The sequence below is a fragment of the Mercenaria mercenaria genome, chromosome 18 (genome assembly GCF_021730395.1).
Source record: "Mercenaria mercenaria strain notata chromosome 18, MADL_Memer_1, whole genome shotgun sequence".
NCBI lineage: Eukaryota > Metazoa > Mollusca > Bivalvia > Venerida > Veneridae > Mercenaria > Mercenaria mercenaria.
Window position 1 is genome coordinate 34,440,247 of NC_069378.1, and position 16,395 is coordinate 34,456,641.

A 16,395-nucleotide genomic window follows, 5' to 3' on the forward strand; every position below is an offset into this window, starting at 1 on the left:
GGCCCAAAGTGTTCAGACACTGTTTAACTGTTTCGGGTCATTGTGACCTTTCCCTTTGATCTACTGACCTCAAAGTTGAACTTGACCTGTATTTTATCATGTAACACCTGTGTACCAAAATTTATGATCCCAGACCCAAGCGTTCTCAAGTAATCACCGTGAAACCGTTAAACTGTTCAGGGTCATTTTGACCTTGACCTTTGACCTACTATCCTCAAAATCGAACTTGACCTGTACTCCAAGATGTTACACCTGTGTACCAAAATTTATTATCCTATGCCAGAGTGTTCTCAAGTTATCAACCGGAAACCGTATAACTGTTCTTAAGCGCGACATTCCTCAATATGGTTAACATTTGTGTCAAATTATTTTCAAATCCCGTGATAAACCGCAGGGTTACGGACTGGACACCAACCCACAGTTTTAACCTTTGACCTGTAAGCTAAGTGTGACCTTAATCTTGGAGCTAGGGCTCAAAGTCTTGCACATGATACGTCAACTCATTATTGTGAACATTTACACGAAGTTATTTCAAAATCTCTGTATGGATGTCAGACTGAGAGTTACAGCCCGGACAAAAATTTACATGGATGCATGATGCACGGACAGTGCGATTTTAATATGCCCACCTTCAGGGGCATAAAAAGAGAAAATGCATCAAAACTCTAACCAAATTGTGGATTTTGAAAGATGCCTATGTCAACACCAGGGTGAGTAGGATAGCTCTCCATATACTTTGTATAGTAGAGCTAAAAATGTGAACAAATAAAAGTGATTCAATCTGTCTGCATTTCTCCTGTTAGTTCATCTATGTAAGCAATAAGTGATGCATTTAATTTCAGGAAGTGTCTACACCATCCAGTATCGGGTGCCTACCACTAGCCAGTCCTCTAGGGGTTATCTAGCAGTCCATTAATCCATTTGTCTAAATGAATTAAGTATTTTTCAATGAATGCATTTTATATACTTTAAATAATAATAAATTATGCTGTTGCTTATATAGATGTGAAATTAATGACAATTATAAAAAAAAATGTTCCAATTTTATTGCTGTTGTTGCTGTGTGCAGTGGTTGTGCAGAAAAAAGCATTTTATTTCAACATAAGTTTCAAGAAGATAGCATAGATGAAATGTTACGTTACAGGTTATGTTGCACAGGATGTAATGAGAAATGTTTACTGAATTATTTCGAGTTGGCAAGACAACAACAAATAAACATAAGCTCTTATGAGCTTTTACAATCGACTAAAAATGTAGCATCAGTTATATGTAATAATGTATGTTAAAACATTCATTTCAAAATTCTTTTTAACTTTGACAACTTATTTCTTGGTTTAATTCATTCCTCCATTGTAAAATTGTCAGTCACACTTCTGTTTTACTCGTTGACAGTTACATGATTAAGGTTTAAATTCAACCTAGGAAACATTGCTATCTTAGGGAAACAGAAAGAAGTGTCTAGGGATACGGATCCATACCTCTAGACAAGCCTGTTAGGGGCTTTCTAGGGGTAAAGACCTCCTTTTTTTAGAGATTTAGGGTTATTTACATCTTAAATTTTGTTGAAAATGAAATAACAAATAAGACTTAACCAGTGTTCACTTAAAACTTGGATCTAAATGGTTTACAGATACATTTTTGTACCAGAGTTCATCCGATTGTTTACCTTTTCTTTCAAAATCTAAATAACCGAGGAACTCCAAATGAATACACTATTCTATGCTGATTAGTTCATTGTAAAATAAACTGTTGATAACAGATTAATGAGTGAATCTAACTCTTGAATGAATTACGTTTGAAAGTCAGCAGGAAAAAAAAATTAGGCATAATAATATGCACCTATTTATTTCGTTATTTAACATGGTACATGTATAATGATAATCGGTACGAAACTGATTGTTTAATAATTAATTAACCGACATTAAGTAAAAGAAACTGTTTGTGAAAGTGTCCCTTGTAATTCTCATAAAGGCTACCAAATGTGTGGAAAACATAAATACCCTTTATAGGGTTAATTATTATTAGAACAGACTTCCTGAAAATTGTCGGTCCCACGGACATAACTGCAATTTTTTTGTCCACCAGTTTTTAACCCTGATGTGGTCCGACTGACCGGCATTTATTATATCACCACAACATATCGGACAAAATGGCGTCATTAAAAAATATTGGTGCAGAATCCAGAAATTAATGAAAAAATAAACACCTGCTAAATGTACAGAAAGCAAAAATAAGTAGGAAATGAAGAGGTTCTATCTTATTCTTAATATAAATGATAAATAGCAAAGATTCGTGCCTAGCTTGTAAAACAGCATGTTAATATGGTAGTTTACTGAGGCTTTTCTGGTTCTTTCAAGTTCATTTTCGGTCTGGTTGATTGTTTTTTGGTCCAGCATATTTCTAGACATTGCCTGACCGAACGTTTAGCCATTTTCCACAACTTTCCGGAAGTCTGTTAAAAAATAGTTTTTTTTCCACAACATAATTTAACAATATTTTCTTTTAATCTTTATTCTTTTTTTCTGTCAGTTGGAATCCTAGTGATTTATTTGATGTTCCTCGGTTACTTACGTTTCGAAAGAAAATGTAACCAGTTGGTTGAACGTTGGTATCTGTAAACCATTTAGATCCAAGTTTTATCGATAATACTGATGAAGTCTTATTTGTTATTTCATTTTCAACATAATTTTAAATGTAAATAACACTTAACCCTAGAAAACCCCTTACAGGCTTGTCTAGTGGTACAGATCCGTACCTCTAGAATCAGAAAATTGCGCATATGTCGAGAACAGTTCACATCTTTTTCGTAAACTATACACAAAATAATAATTTACTTAAAACTTTCCAACAATATCCTTAATTTGTATAACTGGTGGTGGTAAGATACTCATTAGTTAACCAGCTGTGTAGATAATTCCTATTATCTTCCCAGCTTATTGGATGTTTTTGACTTGTACTGCAACTATACAATTTTCGGATAATTACACAATTCGGACAAAGAGTTGCTGGTTGGTATAGAATCATACCAATCCAGCAAGGATGGAACTAAGACTGACATTGTTATGCCTTTTCATCTTTATAGTTGCACATTATATTTTTCCCTGCTCAGCAAATCAGAGTAATTTACTGTGCGACCATTTCCCTCCAAAATCCAGTATTGTTGGTATCTCAGTTGCCAACGTCCTCAAAACAGTAATTCCATCTAGAAAGCACAAAGAGAAACCCAGTGCTAGTAAGACCTCCTTATTATTTCTTTTTTGTCTTCTGGCATGTCAGACCTCAGACATTGAACCAAACCCAGGCCCGCCAGGCGCTTCCTGTCCTACCCAGTACCCGTGCGGGATATGTTCCCAAAATGTGTCCTGGTCACAAAAAGGTATCCTGTGTGACAACTGCGAAACTTGGTTTCACACAGACTGCGAAGGCATTGGCAGTCATACTTATGATAAACTCTCAGACTCAAAGTTCAGCTGGTACTGTCAACAGTGCGGCTCTCTTAACCACTCAAGTTCACTGACTGAATCCCTAGATACTCTCAGTGACACTTCTTATTATTCCCCTTTAAGTCACGACCACAGTAAAGCAAGTTTCAGCTTAAATAGCTCTTCTCTTCTCCATGAGCTCCCAGAAACCCAAAAGGCCTCATCTACCCCAATCCCTAAAAAGAAAAAGGTTACTCCCAAACCTAAACTAAAAACATCTGAACATCTCACAGTCCTTAACATTAATTGTCGCTCTGTCAAAAACAAAATCCCTGAATTACACCTAGTCATTGACCAAACTAAACCAGATGTTATATGCCTTACTGAAACATGGCTTAAGCCAGACATCAGTTCCTCCGAAATATTTCCTGATAATCTTAATTATAAGGTATATAGGGATGACAGGAGTGAAGGTCAAGGCGGAGGAGTGATGATAGCTATATCAAACTCACTGATCAGCCAAGAACAACCAGACCTCAAGACTTCATGCAATATAACCTGGGCCAAAATTACCATCACTGGCCTTAAAGATATCTTTGTCGGAGCCTACTACAAACCCCAAGAATTAGACGCCGACTCCCTGTCCCAACTTTGGTTATCCCTTAGTAAAATACCCAAGGGCAGCATAGTATGGCTACTTGGAGACTTCAACCTCCCCAACATCGACTGGTCAAAAGAGTCCCCTAAACAAACTTGTAAAAACAGATCCTTTTATGAAGAATTTATTGAAAGATATTCCCATTATAATCTTGAACAAATAGTTAAGATCCCAACTAGGTTATCCAACACCCTTGATCTCTTCTTTACAAACCATCCATCCCATGTCCACTTGGTCAAATCCCTACCGAGTCTAGCAACCTCGGATCATGATATAATTTTTCATGAATTGAATCTTAATAGGGGCCGCCCAACCCAACCAAGACGCCCTATAAAACTCTATACGAAGGCTAATTGGGAAGGGCTAAAATCTGACATGAAGGCTTTTGGTGCTAGCTTTCTCACCGAAAACCATTCAGACCCTGAAGTAGCGTGGAATTCATTCAAGGACTGCCTTAATGAATCCCAGTCAAAACACATTCCATCTAAAATGTCTAAACCCCGTGCCGACTTGCCATGGTTAACCCCAAGAATTATCAGGCTTATACATAAGCATGATAAACTGTACCAGAAACTACACAAATCTCCCTCCCCAGCCCGCCAACAAAGATTCAGATCCCTTAAGTCTTCTATCCAGAAGCAGATAAGAGCCCAATACTGGTCATATATGGAAAGTATCATATTTGACCATGACTCACAACCTGGTAAAAACAAAAAGTTTTACAGTTTCATCAAGCACAACAAAAAAGAAAATGTCGGCATCGCCCCCCTCAAATCAGAAGGTCTTACCTACACGGACCCCATCCAAAAGGCTACTATCTTAAACAAACAATTTGAATCTGTCTTTTCCCCTCCCCAGCCCCTTAGTCTGAAGCATATATGTTCCAACGTTCTCTCATCCCCAGTCTCCAAGATGAATAAGATCCAGGTCACCACTGAAGGTGTGGAAAAACTGCTCCATGGCCTATCCCCACATAAAGCCTCAGGACCTGATGAACTATCCCCACGCATCCTAAAAGAACTCCACCATGAAATTGCTCCTGTACTTGCCCATATATACAGGTTATCTCTCGAATCTGGTCTAGTACCCAGTGATTGGAAAAAAGCCACTGTAGCCCCCGTATTTAAAAAAGGTCTCAAGTCTAAACCTAGTAACTATCGCCCAATTTCCCTAACTTGCATTGCTTCTAAACTCCTTGAACACATTGTTTTTTCCAATCTTATGACCTATTTTGACAAGCATAAGCTACTTAGCCAGTTCCAGCACGGCTTTAGATGAGGTCACAGTTGTGAGACTCAGCTCATTAATTTCACTCAGGAACTTTACAATAACACTGAACAGGGTCAACAAACAGATGTTATTGTCATGGACTTCTCCAAGGCGTTTGACAAGGTTGATCACATAAGACTAATTTATAAACTACAAAGCCTTGGTGTCAACCCACAAATTACCAATTGGGTCAAATCTTTCCTGTCCAACCGATCCCAGAAAGTTGCTGTTGATGGTCATTTTTCCAGTGAACTTCCTGTACTGTCTGGAGTTCCCCAGGGGTCTGTTCTTGGGCCATGTCTCTTCCTGGTATATATCAATGACTTACCAGACTAGGTAACGCAAGAATGTTTGCAGATGATACCTTACCATCAACTCCATTTCAGATAGTGTATCTCTGCAACAAGACCTCATTAACTTAGAAACCTGGGAGAAGACATGGTCCATGGAGTTCAACCCGGACAAGTGTGAAGTCCTTAGAATACTTAGAAAGAAAAATCCCGTGGTCTACCCCTACAAAATTCACAACATAGAGTTAAAAACTTGTGAGGCAGCTAAATACCTAGGCATAACCATTTCCAAAGATCTAAACTGGTCCAAACACATTGACAATATCACTTCCAAAGCAACTTCCACTCTTCGCTTTATACAACAGAATGTGAAAACTGACAATAAAAAGGTCGAAGTTGCTGCCTATAACACCTATGTCCGCCCTCAACTTGAGTACTGTTCAAGCGTCTGGCATCCTTGGCAAAAAACCCTCACTAGCAAAGTCGAAAATGTCCAAAGGTCAGCTGCTAGGTACGTCATGTACGACTATAGTTACACCAGTCGTGTTACAAAAATGCTGAAAACTTTAGAATGGAATACACTCCAATATAGAAGGTTACACAACTCATTAGTAATGTTTTATAAAATAAGAACCCAGACAGTTGCAGTCGACCAATCTCATCTTATTCCAACTAGAAACCTAAATTACTTAATCCCCATGTCTCACACTCAGTACTTTTCTAACTCCTACTTCCCAAGGACCATCCGTCTCTGGAACTCCCTACCAACTTATGTTAAATCTAGCCCCAGTCTCAGTATCTTTAGAGAGAGGCTGGTGGTGGTCAGTATGTAATTCTATTGCCTCTGCCCCATTTTAACTGTAGCATACTGTCTTTTTTAGCTTTTATTATTTTAACATTGTAACATATCATTTCTTTAACAACTGTTTCTCTGACAGTGCCGCCCAGTGATAGTCGGAAATCGACGGTTGGGTGAAAGATGTAGATGCAGAGGTATGGATCTGTACCCTTCGAGTCTAGACACTTCCAATCTAATTTATTCATCTCACTATTCCTAAATAAACTGATAATGGCACAGCTAGAAAACCCCTTAAGGACTGGCTAGGCATGCAAGCACCAGACGCCTAGAACAAAGCGTGTGGGTTCCAGACGACTAGAAAATAGGCTAGGTGCATGCCCAGATATGGGTAAAGACAAAACACTAACCGGACCACTCAAATCAACAGACTACTGACCAGTCAGTTAACAGACCAGGGGGTACAATTTGCAGACCACTGGTTTACTGACCAGATAAGATAAGAAACATTTTAGATTAAATGCAAAGAAAACATAAATGTTAGACATGACTTTGGTTGCAGTTCAAATAACCAGTGAAATTTTAAAGCACTTTACTGTGATATTTTAATATTTTTTAAAAAGCTATGTTATCATTATACTGGCTCAGAAAACTTTTTTGATGTAGTTATTTCAATTAAGACAAGCATTTTTTCACATTTGGAAGTAAGATGAAAATTACTTGTGATATTTTACAGTTTAGACTATTTTTAATACAATACCTATTGCAAATTTCCAATCTAATTGTCATAAATTGTTTGACTGTAGAAATGTTATTAATATTATTTAACATTAAAAACTCAAGATTTGTTACTTCCAAAATAAGTAGGAGATTTTCTATACATGCTGAAGTACAGTATATGTGAATTAAATGTATTGCAGTTTTTGTTTGAAATACTGTACACTCTTATAGCGCTAAATCAATTCTCTTGCAAAAAAAGAGAGCAAAACTTAAAGGTTCTTAGCATCTATCAATGAGAATTTTTAAGTGTCTAAGTAAAGTCAGGCTGCTAAAGAAATTTGTTCACAGTTTGGATATCTTCTTTTTTTATTTTAATATTGTATTTTATATTAAATACAATTTTTAAAGCTGAAAACAAGAGAAAACCATGTAATATATAGTTTTTGTTAAACCAGGATTGTCTTTATTATTTCAGATAGATATGTAACATACTCCAGAACTTTTCTAAAAAAATTATTAAACAAAGCCATATGTATGTTTATAATGATATATAGAAAAAGTGGAAACTTCAGAGGTCGCTCAACCCGATGAAAATTAAACTGTTGCAGACTTGGTTTGACTGAGCCTTTTCATGGGGGGTAGTGGAAATGCATTTAGATAAAAGATTTCATTAGCAAGATGCAATAATAAACAAAATACCTCATTTTTTTTACATTGAAAGTAAATACCATAAATGTAAGTTTTCTTGAATACTGAAATCTTGAGTTGAATTGAATAAGATAGCAGACAAAGTTTGTTTTCATTTTGCACAGGCTATAGAGTATCTTAATTTATTAAAAGGTTATACACTTATATTTAAATTGTTAAATGTCTTTTAAAAGTTGAACACAGTGCAGGGGTTCCACTTGACCTGAAAACCCAAGAGTCCCAGGACCCTTGGGCCCAAATTTTGAAGGGTCCTTTTCCGAAATACAGGAGTCCTGTCCCAACACGTCCATACAATTGACCATATTTTTTTTTTAGTTAGATCTTTATACTAAGAAAACAATAAACCCAAGCTCATGTTACAGCATAATAAAAATGTCAGTTTCAGGTCATATATTGTAAACTAATATTTATCAAAATTCATGTTATTTTGATTAGGTTTTGCTCCTCTATGTTTCATTTAATTTTTAATAACAGAACAGTGCTATATAACACTCCATAAAAATGTATCCAAAATGTACTATCCGGATACTGGTACACTTTCGGAATGTCATCAGAAAGTAGTTTTTGCTCAGTTTACTTGGCCAACTAAGCTAAATCAGAGATAGATCCTCAAATAATGATGCTACTTATCATTAAAAACTGCATTGAAAGTCAGTTTTTTAAAGGAATTTTGGAAATATGCGTATGACATCGGATATAATTAGACTCGTGAACGGACATTCTAAACTTATTTTTGCTTTCAAAATTCATCAAAATTTGTGAAGTTTCTTTTGAAATTACGGTATGATTACCAAGCAATGGTCTAATTTAAAGTTTGCATGAAAAAATCTTGCAGAGTACTTTTCACATGCTCGGTAATCAGCTGCTTACGATAATTTCATAATTGGCGCCTTTTTTGACAGTACACAGGACCAATACGCTTTATCAATTAATTTCAACACTTCGTTGATTCTTGTTACCTATGTGCACTCGCCGTGACGTAACTTGCTGATAAAAAAACCAGAGAGGCATGTCTACAGGAGAAAGAGCGGGATTTAGCAGACGATCAAAGGCAGGAGGGCATGACCGCGAGTGTTTATTTTGGAATACACGTGTCTATCGTGGAAATAGTTTTACTGAAGGAATGAATGATAAGAGAAAGGATTATCAAAGGAAAATGCCTCCGGGTCCCGAAGGACGCACAGGCAAGTATCATGCCGGGTCCTTTGAGCGTCTTTTGAAAATCTCCCGGGTCCGGACCCGGGGTCCCGGGTCAAATGGAACCCCTGACAGTGTCAAACATTGAAGACATTTTCCATTTAAAAAAAAAGTATTATTTCCTTCAGATGGCTAGTCGTTTTTCAGTTTATGATACCATTTTTACTACTTTATTTTCTTCTTTAAAAATCATTTCCCTTTCAAGTATTAGTATAAATTACCAAGGACACTAAATATATATTTATAAAAAGGCGAGTTATAGATGCAAAATAGTTATAATTAAATATCTCCAATGATTAGCCAGATTAGAGTCACAGTGTGTAACAATTAGCATGTAGATATATGGTTTCTGCATAAAATTGATATTATACTGTTATCAATTAGTTTAATTGAAATTATTGGACCAATAATATGGGTAACTGGTACATTATGTATGACTGTTAACTTTTATGACAGATAGATAATTGCAGTATTTATCACTATTTTCTGTGCATTTAATGTGCTGTATCTTGAAGAATAAATTTTGCAAGTATTTTTTTCAGTTTAAGTATTTATTTATGAAACAAAAATGTCCATTAAATACTATCAAATACATAGCATATATTTTGTTATAGCTCACCTTGAGAACATTTTATATTTCTTTTGCTTCCATTTTAATAGGATTCTAATGTAAAAATGGCTTTGTCTGAAATGTTAACATGATGAGACTGATGATTTACATATATTTCTGTTTATTAAGCAATTAATTATGTGGGATATTTTTAAAATTTGATTTTCCTACCCTTGTTCCCTGAATTAGTTTTAAGTCGTTTGAAATTATTTCACTTAGACTGCACCCTCGTGAAATTATCACGCCCGACTTATAATAACCGCCCATCGTATATAAATATATAGTGTTAAACATGGTTTTGCTATAAATTAATATCTTAGATAACTTAAGCTAAAATAACTCTATCTTGGTTGGGCAACAAGGCTTACAGATGACAAACAGTTCAAAAGCTGTATAGTTCCTATGTCTTTAACACTTGAGCAGGGAAAACACACATACACACAAAGACAATATATGCAGCAAACTGAGGATGTTTTGGAAGGTTGCACCCTTGTGAAATTATCACGCCTGACATATAACCGTCCACAGTGTATAAACAGTGTTAAAGCGGCATGCCTCTCCAGATCGTTCAACAAAAAAAAAAAATCTTTTTTTAGATATCTTGAAATAAATGCTATATTTCCTAAGAAGGCTTTAAAACTTAATTTTTGACAAACTTTATGTTACGGAAACACATGAGAATTTGCTGTTTTTACTATTTTTTACGATAAAAATCGAAAAGCGTTTGTCACGCTTTTACTCCAGGTAAACTGTCTCGATTATAAATATCTATATTTTAAAGTCATTATTCACTACTTCAGCTATAGCGCGACGGGAAAATGTCTTTATTGCCGCGACGCTCCGGGGTTTGATTCCCGACGCGGCCATCTTTTTTTCTTGATTTGGAATTTTTTAAATATTTTAGAAACAAAAATTCATATTCTTATGTTCATAATATGACCAAAACTTCAATTTGAAAGAAAGATTATTTTTTAGCCAAATCTAGAGGCATGCTGCTTTAAAACACAGTTTTACTATAAATTATTTCGATTCTAATGTCTTTTATTGTAAAATTTAGATAAGATATTATAGAACTGTTTATTGGTGCATGTATGGCGCCAAATGGTATGTCGCCATGCTCCTCTGTTTATACAACCAGGGCTAGAAATGGTACTACGTCAGAGGTTCCATTAGGACGCAAATGATGGCAAATTATTCTGTACAGCTAATAACAAACTCTCTCTGTGTGTAAATTAATTAAGACAGTTATGCTACATGACAAATCGTTTTAAATATGCTATTAATTAAAATATTTGATCAAATGCAAAAGAGCTATTTCTCCATGCATACATGGTGCTAAATATCACGTCAACGTGACGTCAACATAATGTCATTTTTATCATTCAAGCATTGTTAGTCATATTAGAATATATAATGACTTAAACCGATGTGACTGAAATAATTTCCAACAGTAATGGCAGTAATACTGACATTACTGCAATTACTGCCAGCAGTAATAGCAGTTACACTGCTGATGGGGGCATTTGGCCCCTTTTAGGGGCCGCTTGAGCATAAAATGGAAATAATTCTCATGAACTGCTTGATGGATCTTCATCAGACTTTAATTTTAGCGTCATTTTAAAGTCTTCTCCCAGATTTAATCAAATGGGGACTTTTAGTCCCTTTTAAGGGTCGCTAGAGCGACAAATACAAAAATGACATATTCATGAACACTTAAACTTCTTCAAATGAGGGTTCTTTGCTAGATCTAAAAGTAAAATACTTTTAAAGTAAAGAAGGCATAATGAGCGGGAATTTCAAAAACAAGTTGCATCCTTGATAACATCACTAAATAATAGCAAAAGCTTATCTTCACATGGTGCACAATTATTTAAAAGATCAAATGCACACTTTTTATGCAAATGACGTTTTAGCCCATCCCTATTTGGTTGTGACGTTGACATTTTTACGGCGATTAATTTTGTGTCGGGGCGTCCATTTAATTTAAAAAGTTTTTTTTTTCGTTTAATATAACATGCCCATTGAGACGTAACGCTGATGTAATTTTCAAATATGCACACTGACTATTCGCCGAAGGAATGCTTACTTTATGCAAAAATCATGCCAAAATCTTTCTGCCAAATTTTTATTTTTCAAGAGGAATGACTAAATAGTGTGTAAAAACTTACCAAAAAAAATCATTTTACTGTAAAATGTGCGAAAAAAATAGGGGGTCTCCAACATCGTTTTTGCTGTATTGTCTTAATTTTTCCCTATAACCCCCATTTTCACGTGCAGATTTTGTGCATCAAAATTTTGTATGTCAGAGAAAAATAAGTTAATCACAAAACAGTTTTCTACACTATAAATTTCATTTTAAGTGTATCTAATTTTGTAAGCCATTTTCCGATTTCTTTCCGATTTTTATTGTCACACTTGTATACATGAATGCATGTTACACACAAAAAAGCGTAACGAAAAAATGATACTTCTTATTAAACATTTTACTGCTCGTTCTCTCCTCCATAGATTTTTTTTTTACTTTTCTGAAAAATGTTCCTGAAATGCTTTTGAATAAAATAAGATTATAAAATTCCTTGACTTTGTATATACCGAGTTCATTTTTATGCTACAATGCTGTGAAAGTTGCCAATGGGAAGTTTAAGCAGTGCCACAGTTAAAACGTTATGTCTTTTTCCCCGCGTTTTTCAATCGAGTTCACATTGTCTGTTTGTAGGATTTAAAATATTATTTGCAGCCTTTATTGAACGGCTTGTTGCATTATCAATTGGTTTCAATCCATTTCAGGTGCTTCATAATATAATTAGATACAATTTCCCCCGGAATCTGGAGATGTTAATAGCCGCTGCAGCCAAAAGTAGAAGTACCTTTAAATGACTTCTTCTCATGAACAGCTTGTGGGATCTTCACCAAACTTGTTGCGAAGCATTTATGTTAGGCTTTCTCCCAAGTGGAGGTACACATTCCTTTTTTAGGGACAATTAGAGCTAAATACATAATATCTTCTTATGAACCTCTGGATACATCATTAAACTTTGTCAGTAGCATCAATATTACGTCCTCTCCAATTTAAGCAAATGGGAGCCCTAGGCCCCTTTTAGGGGCTAATTTAATAAAAAGTAAGAACCACCGTAAATAGATCTTACAAAACACCCCAAGTCTGCTCCGTATTGTGTTTTTCCCACCAAGATGTTCAAGATATAAGAACTATACAGCTTTTGAAATGTTTACCATCTGTTCAACACTAATTTATGAATAAGTTCTACTTCTTCTGGAACATTCGATACTTGGTGCATATCATGTATTTTTTACAAAGTGGTATGCTCTCTAGCTCTGAAAGTCAAGTGAGTGATAGCTCTCTTGATATGCCCCTTTTTCCTATATCTGTACCTTGTGTACTAGACTTCTACAGTTTCCATCCTGTCTTAAATGTAACTTTGTATAAATCATCAACATAGAGTAGACATGTGCATTTTGTTGGGACTTTGTTTTGAAGTTACCCTAGTTTATTCAAAAAACCATTTTCATGGAGCATGTACCATACAATGTTGACATTTCTTTGTTAATAAATATTTTTAAAAAATTGAGTCTGCTTTCATTCGACAGTTTTTGTAAGAATGCTTAATCATCAATATTTTGCTGAAACTGTTCCCTTGCCTTGCTGCTTTTGACTCTGCATTATGCTAAACTGATATCTAAAATCTTAATCATGCTTGAAAAGACAAGTAAGTTATTTTGAACAGATAACTTATACAGTTTTGTATAATTTGTAAGCATACTGAAGTATTGAATAAGTTGATCAGTCTTTGTACATTTGATTTCAACAGGGCCTTTCAGAAATAAAAAATAAATTCATTTTTTGCAAGACCCTGATTGCTCCTATCTTAGTTATTCATAAGATTTCCTTGCAAGTAAAAAATGAATTGAATTAAGAGACAATTTACAAAAAATATAAAAGGAAGAGGAAGATATAATTATTCGACTTTTCTTAAAAACGAATAAACGGTAAATATGTACTTCAAATCATGTCTAAGACAAGTTTCAATTTCTTTATTTTTCCTTCCATTTTATTTTAACATGATTTCTTATCAATATACATGTAAATTAATATATTTTTGTTGTTGTTGTTGTTATTGTTAAAAAAAGAAATTCTTATTGAGAAATTGAAAAACTCACAAAAAATGTTCTTCAGCTTAGACTTTTTCCATTTTCCCTGACAATTTACAATACACAAATCACTTTAATTCCACAGAATGTTGAGGAGAATCTACATTACATTCATTTCTTTATAGACATCGAATTTAATCTAATAGATCAACAACTGAATTCTTTTTAATAATGTATATTTAATATTCACACTATAATGTCATCACTTAATTGGAAATAAATCAAGGTAAACCAATTGTGAAAAATAGACTACCAAAAATCAACATATTTTATATTAATTACCCTTAAATAACTGACCAGCTATATAACATAACACTACCGCTACTTAGCAAGCAATAAATAACACATTAACAAATGTATGCTATTAATCAGTTCTCATAATCACTCCTTATCTTATCTGGTCAGTAAACCAGTGGTCTGCAAATTGTACCCCCTGGTCTGTTAACTGACTGGTCAGTAATCTGTTGATTTGAGTGGTCCGGTCAGTGTTTTGTCTTCACCCCCCAGATATGCCCCCCCCCCCCCCCCCCCCCCCGACAACTAGACACTCCATTTTAAATCATGTTTTTGAGCTAAACTGTCATTTCAACAGACTTCATAAAACATAGTCTGTGTATTTACAAACTGAAGAAAGAGACTCTAAACTGTAAACAGACTGTTTCTTTAACACAGATAACTAAAACCTCAGGCTCAGCTTTTTTCCTTCAAAAACAGGGGGAAATTGCTGTAGTGGCTGACAGCGACTGTAATTGAAATTAACAATTCAGTCATGAATAACGAGTTTTAAAAATCATAAAAACATACCATTTACACAGTTTACGGTGTAAAATACGGTTTATGACAGACTGCAGAAAGACAGTGGACTTTTTTGGCAGAAAATACTAACTTCCGCTTGACCAGCGAAGGGAGATAAATATTGGAGCAACACGAATAAATCTTAAATAACGTTTTCGTCTCGCTTGCCCCGCGAACGGAAATAAAAAAAAAGTTTAACTTTTACAAACCAGACATACAAAAACTGAAGCAGGTTCAGATCCAGGGACAGGGGTCTTTGCCATCCTTGTCGGCTGAGAAGACCAAAAGTTGCACCAGAGCAAACATTTCACACCTCTTTTTATAAACCTGCAATGTGGAGTCCCATATGAGCCCCCATGAGAGAGGGTCCCGTACCTACTCAAGAGTTGAACAGCGTTTGGTTTCTACTAAAATGATACCTGTGGAGAGGTTTACATGTCTCGGTCACATCCTATTTCATCAAGTACTTAAACCAACGTAATGTGCAACACTCCACGTCGGTGAGGTCTTTACCCTCAACTGCATTCTCCCAACCCCACCCGCGGCAAAATTCTAGATCCGGCTTGTCAAGCACACGACCATATCGCTGTCCAAATTTCTAAGTTTGTCCTATGGGTTTGAACAAATTTAACGGTGTAGAAAAATCAAATTTCATTATGCATACTAAAGAAGTATAAATTTCTTTTTATAGCGCTTTGCGCAGACTGACTATCTAATTATTTATATTACCTTTAATGTTTAAAAATTTGTTTAGTGTCTTTATTACATATCTCGCATTATGGACAGCATACATGGTCCAAAGACAACCCATTTATCGTGGGTTCCATGTTGTAGCTTGTTCTATCCCGAAAACGCGAACAGTTGACAAAAAGAGCATGATCGAGTAGCCACACTTAATTATGTCCAAGGAACCATGTTCTTGAATAGAAGACAGATTTTGCACTAAATTAATACTAGTGACAAGCATATTACTTGCACATTATTGCTTTTTTTTACCTTTTATGAATGTCTGCCGATATTTCAGCAAGTTGAAAACGGTATATTATTAAGACATAAGAACATTCATACTCACAATTTTGTTGGAGAACACCCGCACACTGCGAATCTAATCATTGCAAAGATACAAAGTTTTGGGACGACGTCAACCTCAAATAAATATATTTCTATCAACAAGTGAAAACCCTCAAAGGCCGAGTTACAAGGTTTTAGCCCCCAGCGATTTGGGTATTTTTAGAGTTACAAGGTTTTAGCCCCCAGCGATTTGGGTATTTTTAGAGTTATAAGGTTTTAGCCTCCAGCGATTTGGGTATTTTTAGAGTTATAAGGTTTTAGCCTCCAGCGATTTTTAAAGTTACAAGGTTTTAGACCCCAGCGATTTGGGTATTTTAGATTTATAAGGTCAGTGTCATTTGCAATAGTAAATTAGAGAACAGAAGGATCGAAATATCCACGTAATTAACAATTTATCCACATTTTGTGGAACAAAGTCTGTTAATTGTCCCGTCTGCCCTGTTATCACAACTCCCCCTCATGTCCGTTCTCCGGAGCTACGATGTAGTTTGCATGGTTCTGGACAATAATTATATGTAGGCAAACAGGTTCAAGTATTGTTTATTTTGTGTAACTTTCTTAGGTCGGTGGATAATATGTTTATGATTTTAAAAAGTGGACTGATTTTGATTAAGTTGTGTTATTCTGGGGGCTGTCATGATGTTAGTCGATAATCTTTTTCACGGTTCTATTTGGCCAAAATGTGGATTAGG

At 35.3% G+C, this 16,395-nt stretch overlaps 1 protein-coding gene across 1 annotated transcript in view; it reads right to left on the minus strand.

Annotated features, from left to right (window-relative positions):
* The window catches only part of LOC123539013 (E3 ubiquitin-protein ligase NRDP1-like), a 60,818-nt gene extending 46,066 nt beyond the window's left edge, over window positions 1–14,752 (minus strand). The window contains exon 1 of the mRNA XM_045323472.2: window positions 14,642–14,752. The gene's annotated coding sequence lies outside the window, so the exon portion shown is untranslated. The remainder of the gene's footprint in view (window positions 1–14,641) is intronic.
* Window positions 14,753–16,395: the final 1,643 nt, after the last annotated feature.